This window comes from Thermobia domestica, chromosome 16 (assembly GCF_964235325.1).
Source record: "Thermobia domestica chromosome 16, izTheDome1.hap1.1, whole genome shotgun sequence".
Classification (NCBI taxonomy): Eukaryota; Metazoa; Arthropoda; class Insecta; order Zygentoma; family Lepismatidae; genus Thermobia; species Thermobia domestica.
Window position 1 is genome coordinate 9,109,218 of NC_137469.1, and position 18,876 is coordinate 9,128,093.

The 18,876-nt window shown below is 37.4% G+C and overlaps 1 pseudogene; it reads right to left on the minus strand.

The window, feature by feature from the left end:
* Positions 1 to 14,176: 14,176 nt before the first annotated feature.
* Positions 14,177 to 18,665, minus strand: LOC145672406 (NADH-ubiquinone oxidoreductase chain 4 pseudogene; annotated as a pseudogene).
* Between the last annotated feature and the right edge of the window lie 211 nt (positions 18,666 to 18,876).

An 18,876-nucleotide genomic window follows, 5' to 3' on the forward strand; every position in this document is an offset into this window, starting at 1 on the left:
CGGCGTAGCTATTGGCTATCCTGTTTCTCTTGCCATCCGACAACATTTCCTTACATATCGACTTCCGGAATACCTTATAGTCACGACCTATTTTCGCCAACTGTATGTCACTCTTGCAACCATCTATATACGTCCAGGTCTCCCTATCCCACTTAACTTCTTTCATTATATCTCCAATAACTTCCGTAACTATATCATTATGGCAGATATTAATGTTCATAGTCGGCCAGAGCGAGAGAAACAACAGTTCATTAACTTCATTGAAACAAACACGACAGGCATCATTCATCAACTTCCAGCGCACACACGACCCATCTCACAAACCACCCCAGACATTGTGATTACCTCTGCCTCTCTTCATAATCGCTGTAATATTACAGTTCTGGGGAATCTGGGTAGCGATCATTTACCAATCAAGTTAACAATCACATGTTTAAAATCTTCTCAAACCCTATCCAGTCATACTGCTCGACGTATCCTGCGTTTCGATAAAGCAAACTGGGAAGCTTATAGAACTGATATAGCTACTGCGTTGGCGGAAACTCCTAGTCCAGAAACCGAAGAAGCACTTTATACTACACTAGATACTATCAACACAGCACTTCAAAATGCCGGGAATAAACACATCCCTACTACCAAGTTTACTTCTCCAAGCCGTCCTCCGTTACCTCCGCAATACTTACCTCTCATACGACGTTCCAGAGCCCTTCACAAAGAATATATCCATACCAGAAACGAAGAAGCTCTTCGTCATCATCGTCAACTTCAACGCACCGTCTCCAATTACCTTAAAGCTTATAAATTACGCAACTGGATAAAAGCCTGTAATTCCTTAGCCGAAACAGCTCATCCAACACAATACTGGAAGCGCTTCCGTCAGCTCACAGGACAATCCACTCGTACTTCATATCCGTTAATAGATAAAGATTCCCCACTACAAGGTGACAAGGATAAAGCCGACGCTTTTGCAACGTATCTCCAGGGAATCTTTACCCCGTTACCACCTGCTTACTCTCAGCGTCTTCATCCGGTTGAGAAACTTAATTTTGACACCTTTTGTCTTCAACCTGACATCTCTCACACTTTCCCGCACAAGACTGCTCTTACAAAACCAATTACAGTAACGGATATAACTCGAACTGTCCAGAACAAGAAAAATACTGCACCTGGTTTCGATGGGATTACTTATCGCCATATTAAAGAAGCGCCTTATCAGCTGCTTTACCTTCTTTCTCTCATTTATACATTCATCCTGCGGACAGGCTTTGTTCCTTGTGAGTGGAAGACTTCCAAAACACTGATGTTCCTAAAACCACACAAACCACCAAATACTGTTTCTTCTTACCGGCCCATTCAACTTACTTCTGTGTATTGCAAAATTCTTGAAAGAATCCTTGTTCGACGCCTTCATTCTTATCTAACAGAACGTAATATAATCCCTCTGCATCAAGCTGGTTTCCGCCCCGGTTTTAGTATCAATGATCAGTTACTTCGTCTGTCTAATATTATTACCAATCAGTTTAATACACAATTTCCATCTTGTCTAGTGCTCTTCGACCTGGAAAAGGCATTCGATAAGGTATGGCATGCAGCTCTCATATATAAACTTATCCGTCTGACACTTCCCATATCATATATCAGGTTTATCTATAATTTTCTTCACAACCGTATTGCTTATGTTGCTCTTAATGACACTCTCTCGCACCCGATATTTATTCTTTCTGGAGTACCACAAGGGTCTGCCTTATCACCTTTGCTGTATCTTCTATATGTAGCAGATATGCCACCATTGCTGCCAAACACACATATCTTTCAGTATGCAGATGACACTGCATTTCTTACATTAGGCCGGACTATTCATCGTATCAGTACTGAAATTAATGCAGCAATTCAAACTTTTCTCACCTGGTGTACGAAGTGGCGTCTGAAACTCAACCCAGATAAAACACAAGCAATAGTCTTTCTCCCGCCAAAACGCAGATCACGGGTACATCGAAATCCTTCACTATTGAATATCCAAGTAGATAACATGCGGGTTCATCCAGCTAAACATGTAACGTATCTGGGAATTATTTTTGACCACCACCTCACTTGGCGCCCTCACCTTCAGAATGTAATACAGAAAGCATATAACAGGATTAACCTCCTCAAACGCCTCACGGGTACTACTTGGGGACCACGAGCAAATACCATTCTTAATACCTACAAAGTTTTCTTACGACCAGTCCTGACCTACGGATTCACTGCATGGATAGCCGCACTCCAGCGTCATTATGAAAAACTGAAGATAGTAGAACGACATGCCATCCGAATAGCCTACAGAATAAAACTTCCTAGTCCTACTCAAGATCTTTACGACATTATGCCTTTTCCACATCTTCTGTTCCATCTTGAAGCTTTACGGACGAAGTATATTACTAACCGATTCGAGTCCCGGCATCCGTTACTCCTCACCACAATGCAAGCAGACATCCCGTTCAATCCACCTCGCAAATTACAGGATACACCTTTGTCGCTACTCTTTGCACTTTACCGCTATACCCTACCTCCTGATCATCCGGATTTAGACGCAGTTGCAGCTTCTTCATCATCCGTCGTTCCTCATTACATAGCCCCTTCATCCTTTGCACAATAACAACCTTATATCTTACCAGGGCACCGTTGGTCTTCATCACGTCCAAAGTTGGACAGAACATAGCATTCATCTGGTACACTATCACATCTGTGTTGTGTTGAGACAGTGCACTTCATGTTCCTCTTTTCATTTACTTCTACTTTTCTTTCTTTACCATGATCAAATAAAATAGAACCTGAATAAAATGAAGATTAACTCCCCGTGTAACAAAATTGCACTTAGACCATCTATTGTACTTGTATTAGCAACACCAATACGTATTGTAACCTATGCCAAAGAGAGGGCGTAACCCTCTAATGGCTGGGAGTAGGAACTTAGTTTATAAGGATACAGCAACTAGATGGATAAAAATTTCAATGTTACCCTATTCCCGTACAAAAAAAAAAAAAAACGCTGCCCTAGCTAGACGCCAATTTCTCAATATTTTCAGTTTTATTTTTTAAGAAGCGTACGGGTGTTCTATGCCTTCGCTTCTGAAAATTATTCAATAAAGTGGGAAACTAAAACTGATTAATTCGTGGTGATACTTTTCTGTTTCGGTCAGTGATGCCAATTGAAGGGAAATTTCCCTTGACGCAGGGAAATTTTGAGTAAATTTTAGAGAAAAGGGAGAAAGGGAAATTGCTTGTATTATATCAATATTGCAGGGAAATTTGAACCTCTCTTCAATCATTTATAGATTGAATGTATTTTCGTATCTAATTAATCTAATTAAAATTCAGTATAAATTCAACATCCTATTTGTTTAAACACAATCCGTTGCACATATTTCACATAAATTCTCACAAGTTATCTTGCTTTGCATTCGTTAATATTTATCAACATTACACGCCGATCAACATATTCAGTTAAATTCGAAACATTACAACAATGCTTATTTAAAATCTTTTATCAAAATTAATCTTCCCATTGTTGAATTAAATGCAATGCAATAAGATTAAATATTTCTCAATTAAATAATCACTCCAACTATTATAACAGTTTGGTTTTCACAATCAGAAGATGTTTTTTCAGAACCAAAAAATTGATTCTGAAGAGGATTAATCAATGTAAGAGAAGAAAATCTGCGTGTCGTGAATGTAAATATGTATATATGGGCGAATGCTGGGTCATTAGTGTATGTGTGTTTGTGTAAGTTTACAGATTTCCTGGTGACTGTGTGCACAGAATTATAAATTCTTAAGAATTCCGCATCTCTAAACTTTGTATTGTGCTTACGAACATTCCTCGTGTACAGCCAAAGACAGTAGCAGCTAGAGTTTTCTTTGTAACTGTTCGTATTCGTTTCTGTAAATATGGGAGTTCTGTTCTTATGTAAGTACATACCAAATATATACTTAATAATTTCTTTGTACCTTAGGTTACATTAATATTAAAATCTATCATGATATCTATAATAAAAATTAGTTACGTAATATTTATTTTATATTTTTTATGATTTATTTAGGTTGTCCGTCCTGACCGAGGTATTTATATGGTTTTTCCTCAATCACACCAGGCAAATGCAGAGATTGCACCTTTAACATAGGTCCTGGCCTACACCTTTCCATATCCTTTCCCCTTCTCTATAGTGACGCCTTAGATGCCTAAACAACAAACCAAGTTCAAATTCTACGTAAGCTCAAAGGAAGGTTGTCAGGTATCTGCTTGTATGTGTTATAAGATTGCGGTTAGGGGGTGGAAGCGAAAACGATTAAAAATACGTTTACTAAATACAGTACTTGAACGTTTTGGATGAAGGGAAATTTTGTCCGGAAAAGGGAAATTCTGAAGCTTGTGAAGGGAAAATGGCTCTGAAGGAATTGGCATCACTGGTTTCGTTCATCGATACACATTGCCAGGTACACACGTCCTGTGATCATAAGTTGAATATTTGATATCACTTCTCTGTCATATAGTCAGTTAGTTCAGTACCGTTATATTAATAACTACCTTTTTTTCTTTGTTTCTGCGAAACGTTGCGCCATGAGTAATATTTTAACTCGTCTATATCAAGCACAGCAAATTTTATTTTCTTTCTCTATTAAATATAAATAAAATGAGAACAGATCCCTCTATAGGGGCCCATGCACGATCAGTTTAACAGAAAGAAAAACTGTGCGAACTGAAGGAATTCTTTCAGTTCTTCATCCGGTTGTTTGGACTGAAGAACGGTTATTTTGAACTGAACAAACGAATCGTCTTTTGCTACGATAACTGTGCTGTTAACTGAAGGAAAGAGTTGTCTCAGTTCAAGTCCTGTCATAATGGCAGCTAGTAAACGTAAGGCATTGTTAGCTTTTATTGAAGCCTAAGATATTCATCCCGAATTTTCGAACATGCAACATATGCATTATGCGAATGGATATAAAAGAGAAGAGTAAGGACGTAACTAGTATAGCGCGAAACCCCACAATGCGTGGGGGCCCGATACTTCCAAGAAGGCTGTTCACCTTACCCTCCTAATAGGTTGATTAACATTCTTTCCAGGTTTGTACTAGGCGGCAATATTCTGCCACCCTCCCTTTCTATCCGGCTATATCCAGAGCCGTAGCTAGAGATTTCGGTGCCCCTACACACTACCAAGCTTCTCCCTCTTTTTTAACATATGAGAGAAGCAGCTTTTGTTATTTTGCTACACTGAATATTTATCAAGCTCCTTGGACTGACCATTGCAACAACTAAATCGATCATCATGTGTTCTTTTACAAATAAGAGTTGTTTTCAAGAGGCTAATTTTGGACTTTTTGTTACACTTGATAAAACTACCTTTGGTTGTATACAAATCCATTTGGAGAACAGTTATGGAAATTTACAACGTTCCGGACTATTGATAAGAAATGAAATTTCAATACATTGGAAACTTTGATCTTTGAAAGTATTCGAAATGGGTGACAGCATTAATTTCCAGTAATAATTGTACACTTTTGTGATTTTATTCTGTAGGGGTATTGTACGTGACCATAAAACTAGCATTTTTATTTCGATTTTGTATGGAAAATAACAATTTGTAAAATGTACCGTAAATTCAGAAGGAGCCTTCTTTGGGAATTTTTCAATATTGGTCGATGGAGGTGAAGAATATATTTAATATTTGTATGTAAAATCCAAAATATAGTTAGGTTACTATATATGTTAGAAATTATTGTAACTATTTAATTTCTTAATGAATTAATGTTTTGAATTTAATCACTGGCGCAAACCCCAGGTTAATGAGGGGGACATGTTCCCTCCAATCTCGGAATTGGGGGAACTGTCCGTACCAATAATTCGAATTGAAATATGTTTCTTTTCGGGGGGGGGGAGAACTGTGATTTGTGTCCGTTTACCATAAGGGAAATAGAGATGAGATTCACGTCCCCCACAGAATAAGTCAAAAATCTGCCCGCCTCCCAATGTTCAAGACAACTCTGCTCCCGTGATCCTACACAGCATTATTTTTCAACTTCATAAATATTTTGAACAACGCTAAAAAAAAAAAGTCTTACCCGTCCTCTTCCCCCAATATTGAAGACAGATTTGTGCCGCTGAATTTAAGGTCACGTGTTATTAATAAACATTCAAAATACACAACACGCACAGACATACATACGTATACGTTTTGTATGTACATAGATAAATAAGAATATCACACAACTAAATACGTATGCACAAAATAAAATAAAAATATTCTGGGGATACAAGTAGTTGATGGAGAAATGGTCTCAATAAATTCATCCAAATTGGGAACATTTAATGTCAATGGAATAAATAATATCACTGGTAGTAGTAAGTCTTTGAAAAAGATTAAATTTGTTGGATTAAGTTCTGACACTTAAGTCTCTATTCTACAACTGCCTGAAGTTCGAAGATATTATTATTCCCATTGTTCACCTTCATTTTTAACATTATCGTGCAAACAGCAGCTTGGGTGTGTCTCTTCCCAACTATCATTTTGATACTTTCATTCTCACTGTCGTGATTTATCTAATTGAGTAGAAAGGTGTGATTAAGTAAGCAGACTCATCCCCAACAAAACGCCGAACCGTACTTCAGACTTTAAACTATTCTGATTTTGAAGACGCTTCTGCGTACATTACAGTTTGATCATAAAGTCTTATTACCTCCTATCGCGTGTTCTCATATGCATACTCTGTAAAAAATGAGGTGTTGAAACAACACAAAAGGACTACGAGTTCAGCGTGTTACTTGTGTGTTAGTTCAACACCAGGCAGGCAGGAATTTTCTTGACGGGTGTTTGATTTTAGATGTTTCGGACTAGTGCCCATGCCTTCTATATGTGTTGCTTTTCCATGGCTTTTTTTTTCACCTGAGTGTGTAAGATTAGGGGATCGCGACTGTCGCCGATCCCTGGAGTTATCGTCTTGGGAGGTGCTTCACTAATATAGGTCCTTGGGCATTCGGTACATCTGTCTCGGTAGATTTTTTGTTCCTATTGTTTTGATTGTTGGATTGGTTGATTGGCGGACATTCCCCCAGAATTTTCCTGAATGTTAAGTTCGTAGTTCTTGGAGAAGCGGTAGTTCGAGGTCCTCGTGGATTTGCACGATATGTGTATCCCTTGAGTGTCCAGTGATGGCATGCGCTGTTTTGTTTTAGACCACCTGAATGCGACGAAGGTGTGTTGGGAATCTATGTTGCGATGCTGGATGGGCATACATCAGGATGGGAAGGATGGACATCTGATATGCATGCAGTTTTGCTTCTAAGGTTAGTTGAGAACTTAGAAGAATGGGTGAAAGGATTTTGCACCGTACTGTAGCTCTCTGGGCTGTAGTCTTCAGGTGGTCCGCCAATGAGAGACATCTGTCCAAGGTTACTCCAAGGTATTTTGCTTTTGGTTGTGGAGGAATGTTGACTCCATTGAGTGAGAAGTTGTAGTCCCTCTCGGGGATATTATGTGTAAAGTCCACGAGTGCGGTCTTGTCGGCATTCCCCTTTTTTTTCAATTTTTAGCCCATGTTTCCAGGAGATCAATATGTCTTCTCAGGTACAGCTCAGCGTATCGAAAGTTTCGGTGACTGGCGAAGATTGCCGTGTCATCTGCGAATGTGGCAGTGATGGTTGTCCTCGTTGTTAGGAGATCTGTTCTGTAAATATTGTAGAGTATTGGAGACAGACAGGATCCTTGTTAGACAGACAGGATTAGGCACTCCAGCTCTAATTTTTCTTGATTCCGTCAGATGGTGGCATGGTAGACACGAAATGTTCGGTTTGTTTTAAAGCTCTGCAGGGTCTTGACTTGATACTGTGGCAACTGCGCTTTGTGTAGTTTATCCAGCAACCCATCATACCACACATTATCGATAGCTTTTCCTATGTCTAGGAAGAGTCCCAAGGTGTGGGCGCGCTCATTAAAATGATATGTTATGTGTTCAGTCACTCTGACTAGCTGTAGTGTTGTTCCGTGATCTGGTCGGAATCCGTATTGTTGTTCTGGTAAAATATTTCCATCTTCGATCTTCTTCATCAGCTTGAATTGGAGGACCCGTTCTACCACTTTACTGATGTGTGATAGCAAGCTGATAGGTCGATAGTTCTTGGGTTCCGACCATGCTGCGCTTGCTTTCGGAATCATGATCACTCGGATTTATTTTCAGACTGGAGGATTGTATCCTAGTCGAAATATTGCATTGGTGATGCTGCAGAGGAGTACCAGTACTTTTCGAGGGACATGTTTTAGAACCAATGGATGAAACCTGTCACGCTCTGCTGCTCTGTGTGGGTTGAGCTTGTGGATGATCTTTCTGATGGCTCTGGGAGTGGTCAGTTCTTCTGCTGATGGATTTACTGGTTGATTGACGTGGTGAATGCTACCTTGCACCTGCACCACTTCTAGGACTTCTACTGCAACCGGTGTGTTTTTTTCTGTGAAAGCTTCTTCCAAGTGCTCGGCGAAGAGGCTGGCTTCCTGATCCGGGGTGTACAGTAGGCCTTGTGAGCCTCGTAGTGGCTGTGTCTTCGGTTGTGCTGCGGTTTGCTTTAAGGAGTGGAGAATACGCCAGAAGTGCCAGGATGGAGCGTCGAGTTCCTGGAGCCTTTCGTTCCATTTTTGAAGGCGGATCCTGGTGAGTCGTTTCTTCACTCAAATCGTTGATGCGTCCCACAGTGTTTTATATTGTGGATGACGGGTGGACTGCCACTTTTTCCTGGCCTATCGCTTTTGATGTCTGAGAGCTGTGGTCTGAAGATCTTCTGGCGTCTGCTGTGCTGAAGGACTCTGTTGTATTGTGATGGTCATGCGGTGTGCTGATTGGATCGAGGCAGTAATTAAAGCCACCGTTTCGTGTAGTTCTTCGGGAGTTTCTACCGGCAGCCTTGGATCTACCATTTCTGCTAGGCTCGTTGTAATTGCACCCCAGTTGGTGGTGCGGAGCATGTACAGTTGCCTTCCTGTCACTTGTGTCCGTATCGCTATTCTTGCTAGCAGAGGGATGTGATCCGATTCTAGCGCTACCAATGCATGTGGCCCATCTATTATTGCTGTGTTGACGAAAAGAACCATGTCTAGAACGTCCGGGTTTCCACCGTTCCTCGGGAAGTAGGTTGGGTCTGGTGGTGCCGTAGCTAGGAATTCCAAGTGTCCAAGAGCTCTGTACACCACATTGAAGTTCTGTTTGGAGACTCTAGACGTCCAAGCAGGATGCTTGGAATTTAAGTCTCCTCCCAGTAGCACTCGGTGTCCCATTTGGCGGAGCTGGTGAAGGTCGGGTACGTGGAGTGGTGCGTTTGGTTTCTTGTAGACGGAGACTAAATGTAGTGGTCCGTGTGGGGAGTGTAGAGTTACTCCGGTAGCTTCGATGCACTGCAGGGGCGGTAGCTGAAGTTCATCATGGGGTAGTTGTTGTTTTACTAGGACGGCTGTGCCTCCCTTACGGCCTTGTCTCTCTGTTCTGTTCTGTAAACTGCATAGTTCATAGTTCATGATCTTGAAGGACCCTGGGTGGGTGGAGGTGGGTTTCACTGAGTATCGGAAATAGCTAGTTACTACCTGAGAGAATTTGCATTGGTACTTTTTATTTAATATGAACAAAGCTTTGCGACATATCTTTGGCATTTATGCCAAGTAACGAATAGTGTTTTATGTTTTCTGTAATCGGTCACAACAATATTGTTGTAACCCTGTGAATCGTCTGACAACAGTTCTGCTATCTTATATTCATATACGCTAAGACACAAGATTAACAAATAAATAAAACAGATGGAAGCACTGCTATCTGTGTAACTGTTGTCAGATTATTCACAGGTTTACAACAATATTATTATGACCGATTATGGAAAACATAAAATGTTTTTAGTTATTTTTATTCTTTTTATGAATATTCCTTTTTTGATCCTTCAGGAGGGGGAGATCCAATTTTATACCAACACCTATTTTGATTCTTTGGTCATCCTGAAGTTTACATTTTAATTCTTCCGGGATTTGGGATGGCATCTCGGACTTATTCACAAACTGTTCAGGCTCCAACTTCCTATAGCATACATAAGGCTTATCTTTAACTTTCTCTCTGGGCGTCTCACGTATGTTGCCATAAACGAACATCTGTCTCACCCGATCTTCTTACTCTCAGGAGTTCCCCAAGGATCCGCACTTTCACCTCTATTATACATTCTGTTCGTTGCTGACATGCCACGTCTTCCAGATAAAGTCTATTCTTTCTAGTATGCAGATGACACCGCATTTCTTGCTCTAGGAACATCTATCCAGCATATCAACAACGTCTTACAAACAGCCATCACTGACTTCTTCCTCTGGTGTCGACATTGGAGACTCACCAAAAATGCTACTAAAACTCAGGCCATCCTCTTTATTCCGCCAAAGAAAACTACCAAAGTCCGCCGAAATCCACGTTGCCTTTCTCTCTATGTGGACGACGTTCCATTGCTAGTTACTAACACAGTCACCTACTTAGTCATCACGTATGACAAACATCTTACCTGGACGCACCACCTTAAAACAATCTTAACAAAAGCTTACAATCGCCTGAATTTGCTTAAACGTCTCGCAGGAACGACATGGGGTCTACAAGCTCATACAGTCTTAAACACTTATAAAGTCTTTCTCCGCCCTACTCTAACATATGGTTTCACAGCCTGGATTGCCGCATCAGAAAAATTCCAGAACAAACTTCTTATCCTTGAACGCTACGCCTTCCGCATAGCTTATCGTATCGAATTACCTAGCCCAACACAGGAACTCTATCAGCACATTACTTTTCCTGCCTTGCAGTACTACCTCGAAACTCTTCGACTGTCATACATACGTCGCCGTTTTCAAACCCAACATCCTTTACTTTTCGAGACTATGCACTACATAGCACTACATCCCACACCTACCCGGTATTTTCACACTCCCTTATCTCTTATGTTTACATTACATCATTACACGCTTCCCCCCGATGACCCCTCCCTGGTCTTGCTAAATGATTACGTCACTCATGCTCATTTACCACTCATTTTTCCATCATTTCACGCACGGTAATTTCCTCATAGTAACCTGGGTCCATTACGTCTCTCATCATAGCCTAGAGTCCCCCTAGGCAAGAAGATAACTGCATCTGTCTGCTAATATTTTCCTTTGTGTTGTCCTGTGCTTGCACCTCATCTCATCACTCACCATCATTAATTATTATGCTATAATACCACGAACAATCACTTTATGCTTTCCTCATATTTATATATCCCGTATTGTTTAGAATGTTTCTCATTTATTGTTATTATTATTCTTTTCATATTTCTACTTTGATGTTCATAACAGTTATATATATATATTATTCTCTTGTGTCTATATATATTTATTTGTACCTTTAAACCTAATGTTAAGGAGCGAAAAGTTCCTTAAATCTCTTACTACTATGAATAAAGTCTCTTAAACCACTTAGACCAACCACAAACCTTATACCCCTCTGTCTCTTAACATCATTTCCCTAAAAGAGGGCGTAACCCTCTCAGAGGTAGCTAGCTATCGCTAGCAATGTAAAAAAATATAAAAAAACGGGATTTGGTATAATTTCACATATTGTAACCCAAGAAAGTGGTAAAAAGGAAACATTTGGCGTTTTAGGAATAATTTATGCAATACTGGCAATTGGATTCCTAGGATTTATTGTTTGGGCTCATCATATATTCACTGTCGGTATAGACGTTGATACCCGTGCCTATTTTACTGCTGCCACAATAATCATTGCTGTTCCTACAGGAATTAAGGTATTCAGATGAATTGCCACACTTCATGGGGCACAAATAACTTACTCAGCTTCAATCTTATGAACTTTAGGTTTTATTTTGCTATTTACTGTCGGATACCTCGTCGATATTCAGATTATCCAGATGCCTACACTACATGAAATATAGTATCAAGTATTGGCTCATTCCTTTCCTTCATCGCCGTGCTAGTACTTGTAATTATTATATGAGAAGCCTTTGCGAGAGCTCGGCCAGTAGTCTTTTCGGATCAACAAACAACATCTTTAGAATGATTCCAGAACTTACTGCCAGCAGAACATAGTTATGCAGAACTTCCCTTACTAACAAACTTCTAAGGTGGCAGATAAGTGCATTGGGCCTAAGCCCCAAACATAAGAATAACCATCTTCTTTAGAAATGGCCATTTGAAATCAACTAGGACTTCAAGATGCAGCATCCCCTGTAATAGAACAAATAGTATTTTTTCATGATCATACAATACTCATTGTAACTATAATTACAGTTCTCGTAGGCTATTTACTAGCCTCTCTTCTACCAAACGCATATATTAACCGTAACTTATTAGAGGGCCAAACCCTAGAAACTATTTGAACAATTTTGCCTGCTATTACACTAATCTTTATCGCCCTTCCATCTTTACGACTCTTATATTTACTAGATGAAATTCACCAGCCAGCAATTACTCTTAAAACAATTGGACATCAATGATACTGAAGTTATGAATATTCTGACTTCTCCTTAACAGAATTTGATTCTTACATAGTGCCCATCAATGAAATAATTCCTAATTCATTTCGTCTTCTAGATGTAGACAATCGCATCGTATTACCTATTAATATTGACATTCGTATCTTAATCACCGCTGCCGATGTTCTTCACTCATGAGCTATGCCCGCCTTTGGTATTAAAGCAGATGCTACCCCAGGACGTTTAAATCAAGTAGCAGCTAATATTACACGCACAGGCCTATTCTTCGGCCAATGTTCAGAAATTTGTGGTGCAAATCACAGTTTCATACCAATTGTTGTTGAGGCCTGCCCTCATTCAGTATTTATTAACTAAATAACAAAAATAATACAAGAACTTTCATTGGGTGGCTGAAAGTAAGCAATGGTCTCTTAAACCAAAAGATAGTAAAGTAACAATTACTCCTAATGGAAAAATTAGTTAAATTATAACGTAAGCATGTCAAGCTTAAGTTACTACTTATAGTATTTTTCTATCCCACAAATATCTCCCCTAAAATGACTCATATTATTTATTATATTTTCCTTGTGCTACCTTTTATTTGCATCTATTATATATTTTAATTCAAATACGCCTTATCCTTCCCTAGATAGCACTAACATTAAAAGACAACTATAAACTGAAAGTGATAACAAATCTTTTTTCAACATTTGATCCCTCTACTTCAATCATAAACATATCATTTAACTGACTTAGAACAGTAATTGGACTTCTAATTATTCCAATCCCATTTTGATTCTTGCCAGGACGGCCAAACATTTTATGAAATAAAATTACCCTAACCCTTCATAAGGAATTCAAAACTATTCTTGGCCCCACTAGTCATCAAGGAAGAACCTTCCTATTTATTTCTTTATTCTCCTTCATCCTATTTAATAATTTTATAGGCTTATTCCCTTATGTATTTACCAGCTCTAGACATCTAACTTTTACGTTAACTCTCACCCTCCCCCTTTGAATAAGTTTCATAATCTACGGCTGAATTAATCACACTCAACATATATTTGCCCATCTCGTTCCTTCCGGAACTCCGGCCCCTCTCATACCATTTATAGTATGCATTGAAATAATTAGTAACATCATTCGACCTGGAACCCTAGCTGTTCGATTAATAGCGAATATAATTGCAGGGCATCTCCTCTTAACCTTACTAGGCAATACAGGCCCTTCTTTATCCCTTTCCATGCTTTCATTACTAATAATTGGACAAATTACCCTTCTAATACTAGAATCTGCTGTTGCAGTAATTCAATCATATGTATTCGCCGTCCTAGTCACACTGTATTCGAGAGAAGTTACTTATGTCAGCACCACAAATCACCCTTACCACCTTGTTGATCAAAGCCCCTGACCACTTACTGGAGCTCTAGGGGCCTTAATTACAACCACAGGTCTCACTAAGTGATTTCATCAATATGATGCTTCCCTATTCTTCCTAGGCATACTAATTACATTATTAACCATAATTCAATGATGGCGGGATGTGACTCGAGAAGGAACATATCAAGGATTGCACACTATACAAGTTACATTAGGACTTCGGTGAGGTATAATCTTATTTATTATTTCTGAGGTATTCTTTTTCGTTTCATTTTTTTGGGCCTTCTTTCACAGTAGACTAGCACCAACAGTAGAAATTGGATCTTTCTGACCTCCAACAGGCATCGTTCCATTTAACCCAATGCATATTCCTTTACTCAATACTGCAATTCTACTCGCCTCAGGAGTCACTGTAACATGAGCTCATCACAGATTAATAGAAGGTAACCACACTCAAGCCACTTAAGGTCTACTACTCACAATCCTCCTTGGCTTATACTTTACTGCGTTGCAAGCATACGAGTATTATGAAGCCCCATTCACTATTGCAGACGCTGTCTAAGGTTCAACATTCTTTATAGCAACAGGCTTCCACGGTCTTCACGTTATCATTGGTTCTACATTCCTAGCCACTTGTTTATTACGTCACCTTTTATCACATTTTTCTCCTACACACCATTTTGGATTTGAGGATGCTGCCTGATATTGACATTTTGTAGATGTAGTGTGACTATTCCTTTATATTTCTATTTATTGATGAGGAGGTTAGCCTATTTAATATATATAGTATATTTGACTTCCAATCAAAAGGATCATTTAAATGAAATAGGTAATTAATACAGTTTTAACAACTGGTCTATTAACTATTATTATTTGCTTAATCGTTATAGCCATTTCAACTCTTCTTTCCAAAAAAGTTATTAATGACCGAGAAAAAATTCCCCCTTTGAATGTGGATTCGACCCTAAATCATCAGCTCGAATTCCTTTCTCATTACGATTCTTCCTTATTGCTGTAATCTTCCTCATCTTCGATGTAGAAATTGCCCTTCTACTCCCAATAACAATTACTATTAACAGCACTAATACGTTATCCTGATCTCTCGTTAGATTAACATTCTTAGTAATTCTCCTAGTGGGCCTTTATCATGAATGAAATCAAGGATCTCTAACATGAGCCGACTAATAAGATGGGATAATAGTTAAATATAATATTTGGTTTGCATCCAAAAGGTGTTGCTCTTAACTTATCTTATAAGTAGGAAGCAAACAATTGCACTCAGTTTCGACCTGAACCTTTGGTCTCTTGACCCCTGCTTGTTAGTTGAAGCCAAAAAGAGGCATTTCACTGTTAATGATAGTACTGGGTATTCCTACGCCCCAACTAAGGAGATGTGAATAATCAAGAAGAAGCTGCTAACTTTATCTTTAGCGGATTGTACCGTTAACATCTCTTAATATAAAATAATTATAACACCCTTAGTATAAATATTACATTACCTTTTCGGGGTAAAAAAGAGAGTGCTCTTCTCAGGGAGTATATTTAGGGAACATAATTCTTCTTAGTATCTTCAATACTATGCTTTCGGTATAAGCTACCTAAATACACAAATATAAAGAAGCAGAGGAAAATTGTAAAGATTAAAAAAATTAATAAATACATTTTAAATAAATTATCTTGTGAATGTTGAATTAATATTGAACCGTCCTTAAAACTACTATACATGCCTTGAGCGCCAAGACATTCTCTCCACCCTTGATCAATGTTATTATAATATGCACCCCCTACATATAAAGGTAATTTAATAATATAATTTGTTGATAAATAAGGTAAAAATCACATGCTTCCTATTATTGTAGAACTAAAATAAAATTTCATACACACTAAAGACTGTCCAATAGAATAGCTTGATAATAAAATACCAACCCACAAACCTACTACACTCACAAGTAGGGCACCTATTTTTAGATGTAAAGGTAGAACTACACAATTAACAGTAGGAAAAATCAGTCAACTCAATGTCGTACTTCCTAAAATTGCCATTACTACCAATCCTAATATTCCCTTACATATAACTCAACCTTCATTATCACTAATAGAATGAATATTAGCACCCCCAAAGGCCTTACCCGTCAAATAAAATCTTAAACGTACTGAATAGCATACAGTTAGGCCTGTAGAAAAAAACAATAAGGAAAAGCTGACTACATTAATTAAAGACAAAGAAGAAATTTCCAAAATTAAGTCCTTAGAATAAAATCCAGCTAAAAATGGTATTCCACATAAAGCCAAATTAGCTACATTTAAACAAGATAAAGTGAGTGGCATCTGACTTACAAATGCTCATATTCTACGAATATCTTGTGTATCGCCCACACCATGAATAATTGCTCCTGCACATAAAAAAAGTAATGCCTTAAATAAAGCATGTGTCAATAAATGAAAAAAAGCTAATACAGGAAATCCTATAGACAAAATTATTATTATAAGACCAAGCTGGCTTAAAGTAGATAAAGCAATAATCTTCTTTAAGTCATATTCATAATTAGCACCGATACCAGCTATGAATATTGTCAATCCTGATAATAAAAGCAATACATCTCCCATATAAACACTCAGTAAAACGTCTCTAAAACGAATTAACAGATAAACTCCAGCAGTTACAAGTGTAGAAGAGTGAACTAATGCTGATACTGGTGTAGGAGCAGCTATTGCTGCTGGCAGTCACGCAGAAAAAGGAATTTGTGCACTTTTCGTTATTGCTGCTAAAATAATCAAGCTAGAAATAATTACTATCTCATTTTTATTTAAAACTCTATGCAAATAAAAGACATAATTTCAACTTCCATAATTCAATATTCAAGCAATAGCCAATAAAATTGCTACGTCTCGAATAAGATTAGAAAGGGCAGTCAACATGCCTGCATTATAAGACCGCACATTTTCGTAGTAAATAACTAAACAGTATGATACTAATCCTAACCCATCCCAACCAAGTAAGATTCTAATTAAATTAGGAGAAACAATTAATAAAACTATTGAAAGAACAAATATTAATACAAGCATAATAAACCGATTAAGGTATCGCTCGGATCTTATATATTGTTCACTGTAATAAATTACTATTCTAGAAATATAAAGTACAAATCTTATAAACATAAATGATATTCAGTCAAATAGAAGAGTTATAATAATTTTATTTCTATTAAAATAAATAACTTCTCACTCAATAAATACACTATATCTATTGATTAAAAAACTCAAGCCTATTATAAATAAAAGAATACTTATTCTATTTAAAAAGGCAAATCTAGTCATACAAATTGAAAAAGGTCAAACCATGGCCTAAGGGCAATCTAAACCTTCTTTAGTTCCACAAACTAAAATTTTATTCTAAACTACTCAAGCAACTACAACTATAAGAATCTCGGTCCTGCAAAAAAAATTAATAAATTTAAAGGCAACCAATGTAATATCAATAATAAATATTCCCGCACACTTCCTCCTCCACAAGAATATAAATTAGAATAAGGCATTCCATGTTGGGTATATGAATATAAATATAGTCTATAGGCAGCTCTAAACAAAGAAAGCAAGGCTAACCCCAATATACTCAATCAAGATCAACCAACAATTCTATTTAACAAACTAATTTCTCCTAATAAATTTAATGTTGGTGGTGCAGCTATATTAGCAATTCTTAATAAAAACCATCACAACCCTAAACTCGGCATAAAAGACAGTATTCCACGATTAATTAACAGTCTTCGACTTCCTAGGCGCTCATAAGAAATATTTGCAAGACAAAATAATCCTGAAGAACACAGACCGTGAGCAATTATTAATGTAAGAGCGCCTCTAAATCCTCATAGTCCCATCATTAGTAAACCTATCAACACTAAGCCTATATGGGCAACAGAAGAATAGGCAATTAAAGACTTTACATCAACTTGTCGTAAACATACTAATCTAACTGATCAAATACCCACAACTCTAATGCCAAATCAAATTAAATTTATACTTACAGCTACATTTTCTATAAAATACATAATACGTAATAGACCGTATCCTCCTAACTTCAATAAAACTCCTGCCAAAATTATTGAGCCACTTACAGGTGCTTCAACATGTGCTTTAGGTAGCCAAAGATGAACCAGAAATATAGGCATTTTAATTAAAAAAGCAATAACTAAAGCAAAATATCACATATAATATGTAATTCCTAAATCTATTACACTTCTCATATTAATTATCAATAAACTACCCTTAATATATTCCAAATAAAAAATACCAATCAAAAGTGGAAGTGAAGCAAACAAAGTATAAAATAATAAATATATTCCTGCCTGTACTCGTTCGGGTTGATAGCCTCAACCCAAAATTAAAAATAGTGTAGGAATTAAAGAACTCTTTCTCAAAAAAAAAAAAAAAATAAAAAATAAAAAATAAACAATCTAGAGGAAGAAAATCTCAAGTAAAGTAAAATAAGTAACAATAAAACTAAACTAATAAAGCTTGCACTATAAAATGAACTTCTCAAGACACCTTCTCTAGCCATAATAATAAGAATAACAATTCAAATACTTAATAAAATCAATGAATAACTCAAACTATCACTCCACAAATAATAGCCTACCTCCCAGGGAACTAATCCTATACTATTTCTTATTATAAATAAAAAACAAACTCCAATAAGACAAAACTGAACAACTCACCATAATTTAAAGTTAAAACCTAAAGGCATCAAAAACAACATAAATATTAAATATTTTAGCATCGTAACACAACTAAAGAATTTAAATAATCACCTCCATGAGTTCGCACAATAGACACCAAAATTGATAACCCCAGACTACCTTCACAAACACTAAAAGTTAGAAACAATAAACAAAAATAATTTTCAACATATAGGCTACCTAAAGAATAAGATAGAAGTAAAAAACTTATCAGCACAATAAATTCAAGTCTTAACAAAACCATCAGTAAAT